This window comes from Sminthopsis crassicaudata, chromosome 6 (assembly GCF_048593235.1).
Source record: "Sminthopsis crassicaudata isolate SCR6 chromosome 6, ASM4859323v1, whole genome shotgun sequence".
NCBI lineage: Eukaryota > Metazoa > Chordata > Mammalia > Dasyuromorphia > Dasyuridae > Sminthopsis > Sminthopsis crassicaudata.
In genome coordinates this window covers 100025377-100040245 of record NC_133622.1, presented here as the reverse complement: position 1 = coordinate 100040245, position 14869 = coordinate 100025377, and the positions used below count along the sequence as shown (strand labels likewise).

Below are 14869 nucleotides of genomic sequence, written 5' to 3'. Positions count from 1 at the left end.
TACTAAGGGTTTGTCTATTTTGTTGGTTTTTTCATAGAACCAACTCTTAGTTTTATTAATTAATTCAATATTTTTTTTTACTTTCAATTTTATTAATCTCACCTTTTATTTTTTGAATTTCAAGTTTTGTGTTTGTCTGGGGTTTTTTAATTTGTTCCTTTTCTAGCAATTTTAGTTGTAAGCCCAATTCGTTGGCCCTCTCTTTCTCTATTTTATGTAAGTATGCCTGTAGAGATATAAAACTTCCCCTTATTACTGCTTTGGCTATATCCCACACATTTTGATATGATGTCTCATTATTGTCATTTTCTTGGGTGAAGTTATTAATTATGTCTATGATTTGCTGTTTTACCCAATCATTCTTTAGTATGAGATTATTTAGTTTCCAATTATTTTTTGGTCTATTTTCCCCTGGCTTTTTATTAAATGTAATTTGATTGCATTGTGGTCTGAAAAGGATGCATTTACTATTTCTACCTTACTGCATTTGATTTTGAGGTTTTTATGCCCTAGTATATGATCAATTTTTGTATAGGTTCCATGAACTGCTGAGAAGAAAGTATAATCCTTTCTGTCTCCATTTAGCTTTCGCCAAAGATCTATCATATCAAACTTTTCTAGTATTCTATTTACCTCTTTGACTTCTTTCTTATTTATTTTGAGGTTTGATTTATCTAATTCTGAGAGTGCAAGGTTGAGATCTCCCACTATTATAGTTTTGCTATCTATTTCCTCTTGCAGCTCTCTTAATTTCTCTTTTAAGAATTTAGATGCTGCACCACTTGGTGTATATATGTTTAATATACTGCTTCATTATTGATGCTGCCCTTTAGCAGGATATAATGCCCTTCCTTATCTCTTTTAATTAGATCAATTTTTGTTTTTGCTTGATCTAAGATAAGGATGGCTACTCCAGCTTTTTTGGTTTTGCCTGAAGCATAATAGATTCTGCTCCACCCTTTTACTTTTAGTTTGAATGTATCACCCTGTTTCAGGTGTGTTTCCTGTAAACAACATATAGTAGGATTCTGACTTTTAATCCAGTCTGCTAACTGCTTTCTCTTTATGAGGCAGTTTGCCCCATTCACATTTATGCTTAGAAGGACTAATTCTATATTGCTTGCCATCCTATTAACCCCTGCTTATGCTTTTTCCCTTTCCTTCCCTCTTACCCCCCTACCCAGTATTAAACTTGTGAACACCACTTGCTTTTCACAACCCTCCCTTTTTAGTATCCCTCCCCCATCTTAAAGTTACTTCCCTTATTTTACCCCTTTTTCTCACAATTTCTGTATTGGAGGAACATGGGATGGTTTACCTCTCAGACTTGTGGAGGAGGAAGGAGTTTGTGTCCAAGGGAGAACTAGAGACCATTATTGATCACAAAATAGAAAAATTTGATTACGTCAAATTAAAAAGTTTCTGCACAAACAAAACTAATGCAAACAAGATTAGAAGGGAAGTAACAAATCGGGAAAACATTTTTACAGTTAAAGGTTCTGATAAAGGCCTCATCTCCAAAATATACAGAGAATTGACTTTAATTTTAAGAAATCAAGCCATTCTCCAATTGATAAATGGTCAAAGGATATGAACAGACAATTTTCAGATGAGGAAATTAAAACTATTTCCACTCATATGAAAGAGTGTTCCAAATCACTATTGATCAGAGAAATGCAAATTAAGACAACTCTGAGATATCATTACATACCTGTCAGATTGGCTAAGATGACAGGAACAAATAATGATGAATGTTGGAGGGCTGTGGGAAAACTGGGACACTGATGCATTGTTGGTGGAGTTGTGAAAGAATCCAACCATTCTGGAGAGCAATCTGGAATTATACCCAAAAAGTTATCAAAATGTGCATACCTTTTGACCTAGCCATACTACTACTGGGCTTATATCCCAAGGAAATACTAAAGAAGGGAAAGGGACCTGTATGTGCCAAAATGTTTGTGGCACCCCTTTACATAGTGGCTAGAAACTGGAAAATGAATGGATATCCATCAATTGGAGAATGGTTGGATAAATTATGGTATATGAATGTTATGGAATATTATTTTTCTGTAAGAAATGACCAACAGGAGAAATACAGAGAGGCTTGGAGAGACCTACATCAACTGATGCTAAGTGAAACAAGCAGAACCAGATCATTATACACTTCAACAATGATATTGTACGAGGATGTATTCTGATGGAAGTGGATATCTTCAACATAGAGAAGAGCTAATCCAATTCCAATTGATCAATGATGGACAGAATTAGCTACATCCAGAAAAGGAACACTGGGAAATGAGTGTAAACTGTTATTTTTACCTTCTGAATCCAATTCTTCCTGTGCAACAAGAAATTCGGTTCTACACACATATATTGTATCTAGAATATATTGTAATATATTTAACATGTATAAGACTGCCTGTCATCTGGGGGAGGGGATTGGGGAGGAAGGGAAAAAATCTGAACAGAAGTAAGTACAAGGGATAATGTTGTAAAAAAATTACCATGCATATGTACTGTCAAAAAAAAAAACGTTATAATTATAAAATAAAATAAAAATTAAATTAAAAAAAAAAAAACAAGCCTTTTTTGAAATGCAAGTAGGCTGATTTGCATCCAGAAGGTAACAAATGATGAAGGGTATAGATTCAAAGAAACCTATCTGTATAAATTAATACAGAATGATACAAGGAGTTACAGGATAACAATATATACCAGGGCTTTTTAAACTTTTTCCACTAGCAAACCCCTTTTTGCTCAAGAAATTTTTATGCAACCCTAGGTATATATGTAAAATAGGTATGCAAATCAACATTCACTAATAGCAAATCATAAAGAAATTTATTTTAAAAATAATTATTTAGTATCCATATAATTTTGCCATTTAATAAAAATGAAAGCAAATTTGCAGATCAAAAAAAAAAGAATTCTTATATTTACATTGTAGTTTTTAATCACACGTTCAACATACATTTATTAAGCATCTATTGAATAGAAACACTCTAAAGAAGGAGTCAGGGAAATTTAAAAACAACCCAATGTCCCCCCAACCAAAATATTAATATAAACAGTCTTAGTATTGAAATGAGTCACAAAGATAGATATAATGAATATGATGAATTATATAGATTATGCATAAGAGAATTTCAACACAAAGTGCTATATGAAAATGAAGGTAAGACAGACAAATGACATATATTCTTTGAAAAAGTCACATGTAATCATTGTTATACTTTTCTCTTTTCTAAATTTTCTGTTGTCTGACTTTTGACATCTGTAATCATTGAAATTATTCTCTTCAATGTTTTCTTAACAGCTAAATGTAATGGATGAGATATAGTCTTAATCATTATCTTTCTTGAATTTTTTGTTGTGCTTGGCAATACTGACTTTTTTCTTCTCTTGAATACTCTCTCCTCTCTCAAATTGTTGTGATACTTCTTTATCCTAATACTAATTTATCTGAATACTCCTCAGTCTTTTAAAGTCATTCACCTTCTACATCATTTTCTAATTTTCCTGGGCAATTTTCTCTTTTCTCTCTGTATTCTAACATAGTGATCTCATCATTTTCCATGGATTCAAATATCATCTCTATGCAAATTACACACACCAAACACATAAACATATACAAATATATATATATATATATATATATATATGAATGCATGTATATAGATAGATATAGGGATAGAAATACATAGATATAGATATCTATAGAGATATCAAGATAGCTATGAAAATCTCTATTTATAATTAAATAGATCTATATATCTATAGAAATATAGAGATACACTTGACACTCCCTAGTTATGTGACCTTGGGCAAATCACTTAACCCCAATTGCCTCAGCAAAAAACAAACAAAAACAAAACAAAACAAAAACAAACAAACAAACAAAAAAAGAGATAGCTCTAGATCTAGTTTACTCTATCTCTATGTGTGGTTGTATTTTATGGAGTACCTGTGTTTTCTTATTGTTGTCAGGAAACTGAGTTGCTTCCATGTGGATTGTCTTCAGAAGATTCTGAAAATGATATGGCAGGATAAGATACCAGACACTGAAGTCCTTTCTCAGATGAAACTGCCAAACATTGCAGACAGCACAATTCTGTTGGACTGGCTACAATGTTTCAATGTCAAATGAATACTTGCCAAAATAACTATTTTATGGAGAATTTATACAAGGCAAGCACTCACAAGGTAGTCAAAAAAGTGATACAGAAACACTCAAGATCTCTCTTAAGAAATTAAGAATTGATTGTATAACATGGGAAACCACTATACAGGATTGTCTAGCATGGTGTGCCCTCATCAGAGAAGTTCCTGTGCTCTATGAGCTCAATGTGCTCTATGAACTCTATGAAATCTATGTGATCAGTGAGCTCTGTGACCACATGAATTAGCTTAGAAGCAACAAGAGAGAATCTACCAGGGGTTCTCAAACTATGGCCCGCAGGCCAGATGCAGCCCACCGGGTTGGCAAATGGGCTGAGGGGTGGATTCAGAGTGTGAGTTTTTGTTTTTACTATAGTCTGGCCCTCCCAACAGTTTGAGGGACAGTGAACTGGCCCCCTATTTAAAAAGTTTGAGGACCACTGATACCCCAAATGTTCATAGAGACCATTTGTGTTTGACTTGCAGATGAGCATTCTGAGCTTATCTTGCTCTGGTTAGCCACAGTTGGACACATTAATTTGACTCTGACATAGTGATGTCATTTTGGTCCTCTACAAGAATAAAGGACAGCAACAAACCAAGCAACCAACTATTTCTTTTTTATAGTTTTTTTTTTATTAACAGAACATATGCACGGGTAATTTTTCAATATTGTCCCTTGCAATCACGAGTGCTCCAACTTTTCCCTTCCCTGCCTCCACCCCTTCCTCTAGATGGCAGGCAGTCTCATACATGTTAAATGTGTAAAAGTATGTCTTAAATATAATATATGTGTATATATTTATACAGTTCTCTTGTTGCACAGGAAAAATCAGATTCAGAAAGGTAAAAATAACTTGGGAAGAAAAACAAAAAATGCAAGTAGCCCACATTCATTTCCCAGTGTTCTTTTTCTGGGTGTAGCTGGTTCTGTCCATCATTGAGCAATTGGAATCAAATTGGATTTTCATATTGTCAAAAATATCCACTTCCATCAGAATATACTTATATAGTATGGTTGTTCAAGTGTATTCACTTGGCATCAGTTCATGTAAGTCTCTTCAAGCCTCTCTGTATTCATCCTGCTGGTCATTTCTTATAGAACAATAATATTCTATAACATTTGTATACCACAATTTACCAAACCATTCTCCAATTGATGGGCATCCATTCAATTTCTAGTTTCTAGCCACCACAATAAAGGCTGCCACAAACATTTTGGCACATACAGATCCCTTTCCCTTTTTTAATATCTTTTTGGGATATGAGCCAAATAGTAACATTTGTGGATCAAAGGGCATGCACAGTTTGGTAACTTTTTGAGCGTAGTTATAAATTGCTCTCCAGAATGGTTGGATCCATTCACAGTTCCACCAATAATTCATCAGTGATCCAGTTTTCTTGCATCCCTTCCAACATTTATAATTATCTTTTCCAGTCATCTTAGCCAATGTGACAGGAGTACAGTGGTATCTCAGAGTTGTCTTAATTCGCATTTCTCTAATCAATAGTGATTTGGAACATCCTTTCATATGAGTAGAAATAGTTTCAATTTCATCATCCAAAAATTCTCTGTTCATATCCTTTGACCATATATCAATTGGAGAATGGCTTGATTTCTTATAAATTAGAGTCAATTCTCTATATATTTTGGAAATGAGTCATTTATCAAAATTTTTAACTGAAAAAATATTTTCCCAGTTTATTGCTTTCCCTCTAAGTTTGTTTGCATTAGTTTTGTTTGTACAAAGGATTTTAATTTGATGTAATCAAAATTTTCTATTTTGTGATAAATAATAATCTCTAGTTCTTCTTTGGTCACAAATTCCTTCCTCCTCCACAAGTCTGAGAGGTAAACTAATTTATTTATAGTCTCATTCTTTATGCCTAAATCATGAACCCATTTTGATCTTATCTTGGTGTAAGGTGTTAAGTGTGGGTCCATGCCTAGTTTCTGCCATACTAATTTCCAGTTTTCCCAGAAGTTTTTGTCAAATAGTGAATTCTTATCCCAAAAGTTGGGATCTTTGGGTTTGTCAAACACTAGATTGCTATATTTATTGACTATTTTGTCCTGTGAATCTAACCTATTCCACTGATGAAATAGTCTATTTCTTAGCCAAAACTAAATGGTTTCGGTGACCACTATTTTGTAATATAGTTTTAGATCAGGTACAGCTAGGCTTCCTTCATTTAGTTTAGTTTTTTTTTTTTTTTTTTTTGTTCTTTAGTTCCCTTGAAACTCTTGACCTTTTGTTCTTCCATATGAATTTTCTTATTATTTTTTTTTCTAGGTCATTAAATAGTTTTTTGGGAGTCTGATTGGTATAGCACTAAACAAATAGATTAGTTTAGGTAGTATTGCCATCTTTATTATATTCACTCAATCTATGCAAAAGTACTTAATATTTTCTCAATTGTTTAGATCTGACTTTATGTGTGTGGAAAGTTTTGCTTATATAGTTCCTGACTTTCCTTTGGCTTTCAGTCTAGCATCACACTATGATCCAAGTAGAAAATATCAACTTTCCCCCCAAAATTCTTTCTCTCTCATAAAATTCACTGTTATTCTCATCTAGGGTCACAACCTTAATGACATTCTTATATTTCACATAGTCAATAAATTTCTACTAAGTGGTTATTATTTTCCACATACTGTTCTAAGTACTGAGAACATAAAAAGATACAGGAAACAATAAATGACCTTCAAGATGTTCATTATCTAGCCAACTGGCTGACAAATACTATTGTTTGTATTTCCATATTCCTCTCATACATCTCTTTCATTCTTTCACACAGGCCCTATCCCAGTTCAGGTCCTAATTACTTTTCATCTGAACAATTCTCACTCCAACCAAAGTTCCTTGTTCTACTGAATAACTTCCAGCTGCTCCATATTTTGTTTTATATAATTCATAATAATTTTATTTATTATATAACATTTATATATGTATAAAACTTATATTTATTTATAATCATTTATAATTTATATATTTTGTATTTATAATAATTTATGATATTTTATAATTTATTATATGTATACTAAAATATAAATTCATATTTGGTATTTAAAGCTTTATATAATTTGATCTCATCTTACTTTTCTAAGCTTCTTAACCATGACTCCTCTTTAATCATAAAATCTAGTCATTGCTGTTTCACACATTTAATGCTCAGTCAACTGCCTCTTTGTCTTTATACTGACTATCTCCCACTCTATGCTTGAAATGTGCTTCCTTCAAACCTTTGTCCATCAAGATTCAGCTCAAGCACCACTTTCCAGATTTTTCCCCGTAATTCTGTCAGAGGCAAATGCTTCTTACAAAAAGTATTATATTCATTTTGCAAAGATTATGCAGATATTAAAATATACATATTGTCTTCTTACCATTAAAATGTAAGTTTCTTGAAGATTGTTTTTCTTTTTCTTTTTTTTTTTCTTCTTTTGTTTGGATATTCACAGCATGCTTGTAATATACTAGTCATTTAGTAAATGTTTGTTGATTGAACAGGAGATCAAGAAAGTCTTTGAAAAAGAGGTAGTATTCTCATTTTGTTTTAAAGGATAACAAATTAATTAAGCCAATAAAGTAAAGAGGAAAAGCACCCTATGAAATAGGGCTAAAGACAGAAAATTAGGTTCAATCAGAGTAGATATGAGGGACAAGTTATGAGATAGAACTAGATAGTTATGATAGGGTATTCAGCAACAGCTAAATAATTTAAACTTTGCTAGATGGTAGCATTGGGAGTTTTAGAGGATATGAATGTGATCATTTTCTAAGAGGAAAATACTTGATAACTAATGATATGTGAAAGTGAAGGAAAGATAAGTGCCATAGAACTACTAGGTTGTAAACATAGAAGGGGAGATCCACAGAGTGAATGAAGAGAGAGTCAACATTACCAAAAGCTTCAGAATAAGTAATTTTAGAAACAATTAGGAAAACTATAATAAACTCAGTTTTGGAAACACTGATTTTGAGCTATGGTTGGACACACGACTATGGAATTGGAAATATACATCTGGAACTTGGAAGATCGATTATGGATAAAAATTAACATTTTGAAGTCCTGTTCATGGAAGTAGTATTTCAAACCCAATAAGGTAAAAGTGTTAAGGGAGAGAAAGAAGAGAGACAGAGAGTGACAGAGGCAGAGAAACACGAAAGAGAGAGAGAGAGAGAGAGAGAGAGAGAGAGAGAGAGAGAGAGAGAGAGAGAGAGAGACAGAGAGAGAGACAGAGAGAGAGACAGAGAGAGAGACAGAGACAGAGAGAGAAGGGGGGGGAGGTTTGGGGAGAAGGGAAGAAGAACAGAGAGGAAAGGAAAAGAAGGAATGGGAGTGAAGGGATAGAGAAAAATACATTTCTGGAAAATATCTACATTCAGTTATAAGAAAAAAAAAGAGCACAAAGATAGATGAGAAGCTAGTGAAGTAAATAAAATTGGAGGGATAAGAGAATTAGGAAAACTTGGAAAACATAATGATCTTGAGGCCAAAACTTCTGGCCAGTAGAGGTGTTTTCTTTTTCTTTTTTTTTCAGCAATGTCTTACTTGGTAGTTAGGAATTTTAACTAATACCATTGGTCATGTCAAATAATATTTTTTTAAATAGTAATTTACAGAGTAAGTTGATTTATTAACTCAGAACTTATTCTTAGAAAAGGATACCTTTGATTGGGATCATAATCTAAGAAATCTCTCCTTCCTTGTGGACATTTCTTTTCTTTTTTTCACAATCTAATAATATTTTATTCTTTGTCTGTTTGTTTGTTTTTTAGTAGTAATTTATGTCATGAATCCGTAGGGTATTGGTTCCAACAGCTCAGGGTGATTGCCATTGGGTCTCACAAAGTGTGGTTTCTCTGGGTGGAACAGGCTGAAATTTCAATTGAACCCAAGCGCCATTTTATTTGGCTTCCCTCTTCTTCTGATCATTTTCCTTTATAGGCTTCAGGAAGCTATCTCTGCTCTTACACTGCTTAATATTCTCAATATCTATATTACTTTTCTTGGCTAGAATCTTGCCCTTAACTTGATTGTTTACTCCAGTGCCTATGGCATATTGAGTAACATTGTAGACCCTTCAAGCCTTGCTATGGTAACATTTTCAGGGCATTCCTTGATGAACTGTTCCCATAACTTTGATATCTACAATTTCACCTTTTTTGTATATTCTCATATATGTAGGCAAGGAGATAACACCATGTTTTCGGAAGGGCCTAGAATACATGTACTTTTCCTTTTGCATTTCTCATTTTGCCAACTCAGTGGAATATGTTGGAGCCAGCAGAAAGCTGGACATTTCTTAAAATGAGGTAAATCTAAATAAAGGAATAAAAGAAGAAAGCTGCTTTGGAAGAATGCTTCCTAAATTCCTAAACATTTTTGCAAAAGTTGATACCCTCTATCTTTACTCCATAAATCAAACAATTATTCAAAAAACTATTATTTAGTGTCTACTGTGTACATGAAGCTTGGTACATATTAGAGATACAAAGACAAAAAATAAAGAGTTCCTGCAAGTTTTCTACATTAAAAGAAAGCATGATATGTTGTAATTAAAATAAAAAAATCTTGGTGGGGCATTGTTGAAAAATCTTATCATGTCCCTTAAGCTCTTTGGAAATGTTTCTGAGTCTCAAAATAACAACTCAAGAGTGTCAATTATAGATGTCAAACCAATTACTTCAAATCAGACTCTGAAAAGTACAAGATATATAGACATATTTATTTCTGCAATGCCAAACTAAACTAGCAGATTCTCAAAATTAAAGTATTCCCAAAACTGTATCTAGATTTTCTTAATAAATATATTAAATTTTAACACTTTTTTGTAGAATTAATTTTCTAACTGGTATGTTGACTATGTTTATGTCTAATTTTTTAATGTAAAATATGAGATGAAGTCTCCAAGCCATTCCTTGCCCCTTTCATCCCAGGCCACATTTTAGTAACAAAAAGTAATGCAAAGGGAGTTTGGCTAAAATTAATAAGATTTCTAAACTTCTTTCAACATATTTAAAAAAATTGTAATGGAATTATATTAAAAAGATGTAATGTGGATGAATTCAAGGTATATGATAGTATGTCAAAACAAACAAAAAAATAAATTATTTTCAATATAGAAAGTATCCCTATCCTTTCAGAAGCTAAAATAGTACTAAACTAAATTATTAGTAGAAAATGAGAAACTGTCCGGAATAAGAACACACCATTTGAAGAAAATTTCTGGGAAAGTTGAAAATTAGTATGGCAGAAAGTAGGCATAGACTCACACTTAACACCCTATACAAAGATAAGTTCAAAGTAGGTTCATGATTTAGACATAAAGAATGATATTATAAGGAAATTAGAAGAGTGAAGGATAGTCTACCTATCATATCTGTGGAGAAGGAAGGAATTTCTGGCCAAAGAAAAACTAGAGTACATAATCAATTTTAAAATGGATAATTTTGATTATATTAAGTTAAAAAGGTTTTGTACAAACAAAACCAATGCAGAAAAGCTTAGAAGGAAAGCAGGAAAGTGGGGAGAAATATTTTACATCCAAGGGTTTTGATAGAGGCATCATTTATGAATATATAGAAAACTGATTCAAATTTATAAGAATACAAGCCATTCTCTAAATGATAAATGGTCAAAGGGGGCAGCTAGATGGCACAGTGAATAGAGTATCAGCCCTGAAGTCAGGAAGACCTGAGTTTGAATCTGATCTCAAACATTTAACACTTCCTAGTTGTGTGACTAGATTCTCTTAAGTGCAAGTCATTTAACTCAAATTGCCTCAGGAAAATATATGAGATGATTCAGGCCATTAGCAATGCATGTGATGGAGAGCGCCATCTACATCCAGAGACAGGACTATGGGGATTGAGTGTGGATCATAACATTCTATTTTCACTTTTTTGTTGTTGTTTGCTTGCCTTTTATTTTGCTTTTGAATTTTTCCTTTCTGATTTGATTTTTCTTGTGCAGTATGATAATTGTGGAAATATGTATAGAATAATTGCACACATTTAACATATATTGGATTATTTGCTATCTAAGGCAGGGGGTGGGAAGAAGGAAGGGAAACATTGGAACACAAGGTTTTGCAAGGGTGAATATTGAAAACTATCTATGCATATACTTTGAAAATAGAAAGTTTTGATAAAAAGAAAATTAGAATCTGGAAATAAAATGATCAAATGCATAAAACATAATTCCAATATTTTAGTACAATGTAGAATATCAACTTATTATATTACCTATATTAGTGATTTTCATTTTTTAAAAAAATTACTGTGTATTTTATGGTAATTACCAATTTTGTACTCTAATTTTAACCTTTCAAATCTAAAGTTTGCAAAATATTGGAGACAAAATTTCTAATTACTGACATTAAAATGCTATAATTTCTTTAGTTGTGTAGGTACCAGTAATTACAGCAGTACCAAATGGACAAATGCCTGATAGCAAAGATATGCTTTATTACTCTATGTCTACTTTAAGAATAGAAGAAATAATTTGTAATATAAATTATATGTAAGGATTAATAATTGTGTTGTTCATAAAGATAAAATATTTCTATCAAAGGACATGTATGAAGTAAAGCTATAAATATGCACTGATTACTAGACCTTTTTTCTATAAATATTTTGATTTAAAATAATTTTATTGTGTTTATTTATAAATAAAAGTCCAAGGAATATGTAAGTAAAATCATATTCTGTTAATGGTACAAAAATTATAGACATTGGAAAAGACAATAAATTCAGCTAGGATATTAAATTATAACAACACATTTTTAAGCTAGCCATAATATTTACCAAATATCTACTATTTGAATATGTTAAAACCAGCCCTCCTTCATCTCATGTCTTGAGAAAGCTATTAGTTAGAAAATTTCTAGTTATTGTGGGAGGGGAAGGAGGTGATGGTGGTGGTAGAGAAGTTAACATTCTTTCCAAACCATAATTTATGACATTTCATCAACATGCTTGCTTTTCCTTTCCCAAATCAGAGGACATAGTTCCTTCCCCCACCCTTACTCATTCTTTTTATTTAATTTACTATTTTATTTTTCATCAATAATATATAAAAATAATTTTCAATATTTGTTTTTTTAATTTCCTTTCAAATTCTCTCCCTTCCTCCATACTCTTCATTGGGAAGGCAATTGATTTCATATAAGTAAGATTTCATATAATTTAATTCATGTGCAGCCATGCACAACATATTTTCAAATCACTCTTGTTATTAAAAGTCCAAAATAAAAACTCAAGAAAAATATCAAAAATTTGTTTTGATCTATATTCAAAGTCCATCAGTTCTTTTTTCTGGGGATGCATAGCATTTTTTTTGGTCATAAGTCCTTCAGAGATATCTCAGATGAATATATTATAGAAAATAATTAAGTTACTCATAATTGATCAAAAAATCCATGAAATGGTAAACAATCAGATAGAGATTATACTTGTGCAATTATGCAAAACACTTACATGTTAGTAATTTCATAGAAAATGATTCAAAAAAGAGAAAAATATATGAAAGAAAGTAAAAAAAAAATAGAATGCTTCAGTCTGTATTCAAACAATATCAGTTCTTTATCTGGAAAGGGATAGTATATTTTATTATTAGTCCTTTGGAATTGTTTTGTATTATTATATTTCTGAGAATGGTTAAGTCATTCACAGTTCATCACTGAACAATACAGCTGCTATACTGTAAAATGTTCTTTTGGTTCTTTTTACTTTATCATATATCTTTTCATGTAAGTTTTCCCAGGTTTTCCTGAAATCATCCAGCTTTTCCTCTCTGGTAAGACAATGATATTTCATTTTAATCATATATAAAGAAGCTTATTTAACCACCTCCCCATTGATGAGCATTCATTCAATTTCCAGTTCTTAGACACCACAAAAATAGTTTTTATGAATAATTTTTTTTTATAAATAGGTCTTGTCCCTCTCCCTTTTTAAATGTCTTTGAGATATAGATCTAGCAATAGTTTTGCTGGATCAAAGACTATGCAGTTATACAGCTCTTTGGGGATGTCAACTTTATGTGCAAGATATTTAGATCGGTTCACAAATCATCCAACAAAGTACTGGTATTCCAATTTCCCCACATCTCCTCCCAAATCCAATTTTTTTTTCTTTTGTTTTATTAATGAATGTGATAGCCATGAGGTGGTTTTTGGCATTGTTATAATATGCATTTCTCTAAACAATAGTGACTTAGAGAATTCAAATTATATGAATGGGCAGTTTTCAGGCAAAAATAGCAAAATTATCTATGATCATATAAAAATTCAGTTTGGGATCATGTAAGGCTCAAAGCACCTTCCTTCTCATTCTGCCCCCCCCCCCATTGATTCCCTTGATTTCTTTGAATGTTTGTTCTCCCAGGTGAATCTGGCTCTTATTTTTTTCTAACTACATAAAGTGGTGTCCGATAGATATGATATAACATAGATTAATTTGAGCAGAACTATAATTTTTATTATATTGGCTTGGCATACCCATGAGCAATTAATATTTTCCCCAATTGCTTAGATCTGACTTCATTTGTGTGAAATTGCTTTATATCTGTTCTCATATAATTCCTCATGTCATCTTGGAAGTTAGACTCCTATAGGGTCATTTTAAATGGAAACTCTCTGTCTCCTGGTACTGGACTTTGCTGATTGTATATATATAAATGATTTATGTGGGTGTATTTTGTATCTTGCAAATTGGTAAAAATTGTTAATAATCCTAGTTGTTTTTAATTGATCCTCTAAGATTTTCTAAGCATAACATCATATCATATGCAAAGATTGATAATTTTGTTTCCTCCTTGCTTATTTTAATTGGTGTAATTTCTTTAACTGCTCTTATTGCTATACTTAATATTTCTAGTACAATATTTTATAATAAAGGTGATAATGGGCATTTTTGCTTTGCCTTATTATACTGTAAAGTTTTATAGGCTATCCCCATTACAGATAATATTTTCTGATGATTTTAGGTAAATGTTATTTATCATTTTAAGAAATGCTCCATTTATACTTAGGTTCTCTCATGTTTTTTAATAGAACTGGATGCTATATTTTGTCAAAGATCTTTTCTTAATTGATTTAGATAATCATATGATTTCCATTGAATTTGTTTATCAATATGCTCAATTATGTTTATTTTTTCCAAAATGAACCAATCCTGCATTCCAGTTATAAATCCCACTTGATCATAGTGTGTTATACTTATAATATATTGCTGTAATCTCTTTGCTAGTGTTTTATTTATGTTATTTTTTCATAAATATACCCACTAGAAAAATTGCTCTACAATTTTCTTTCTCTGTTTTGGCTCTTCCTGTTTTAGATATTAGCATTATACATATAATTTTTTAATTATACCTTTTGATTGACAAAACATATGCATGGGTAATTTTTCAATCTTGACCCTTACAAAAACTTCTGTTCCAACTTTTCTCCTCCTTCCCTCCACCCCTTCCCCTAGATGGCAGATAGTCCTATATATGTTAAATATGTTAAAGTATTTATATACTGTTATCTTGCTGCACAAGAAAAATTGGAATTAGGAAGAAAGTAAAAATAATCTGGGAAGAAAAACAAAAATGCAAGCAAACACTAGAAAGAGTGTAAATGTTATATTGTGGTCCACAGTCATTTCCTAGTGTTCTTTTGCCAGGTATAGCTGGTGCTGTTCATTATTGATCATTG

At 31.8% G+C, this 14869-nt stretch overlaps 1 protein-coding gene and 1 pseudogene across 13 annotated transcripts in view; both read right to left on the bottom strand.

Annotated features, from left to right (window-relative positions):
* The window catches only part of TENM3 (teneurin transmembrane protein 3), a 3351339-nt gene that overhangs the window by 3197727 nt on the left and 138743 nt on the right, over window positions 1–14869 (bottom strand). The window lies entirely within an intron of this gene.
* LOC141547023 (large ribosomal subunit protein eL21-like) lies at window positions 8491–9613 on the bottom strand (annotated as a pseudogene).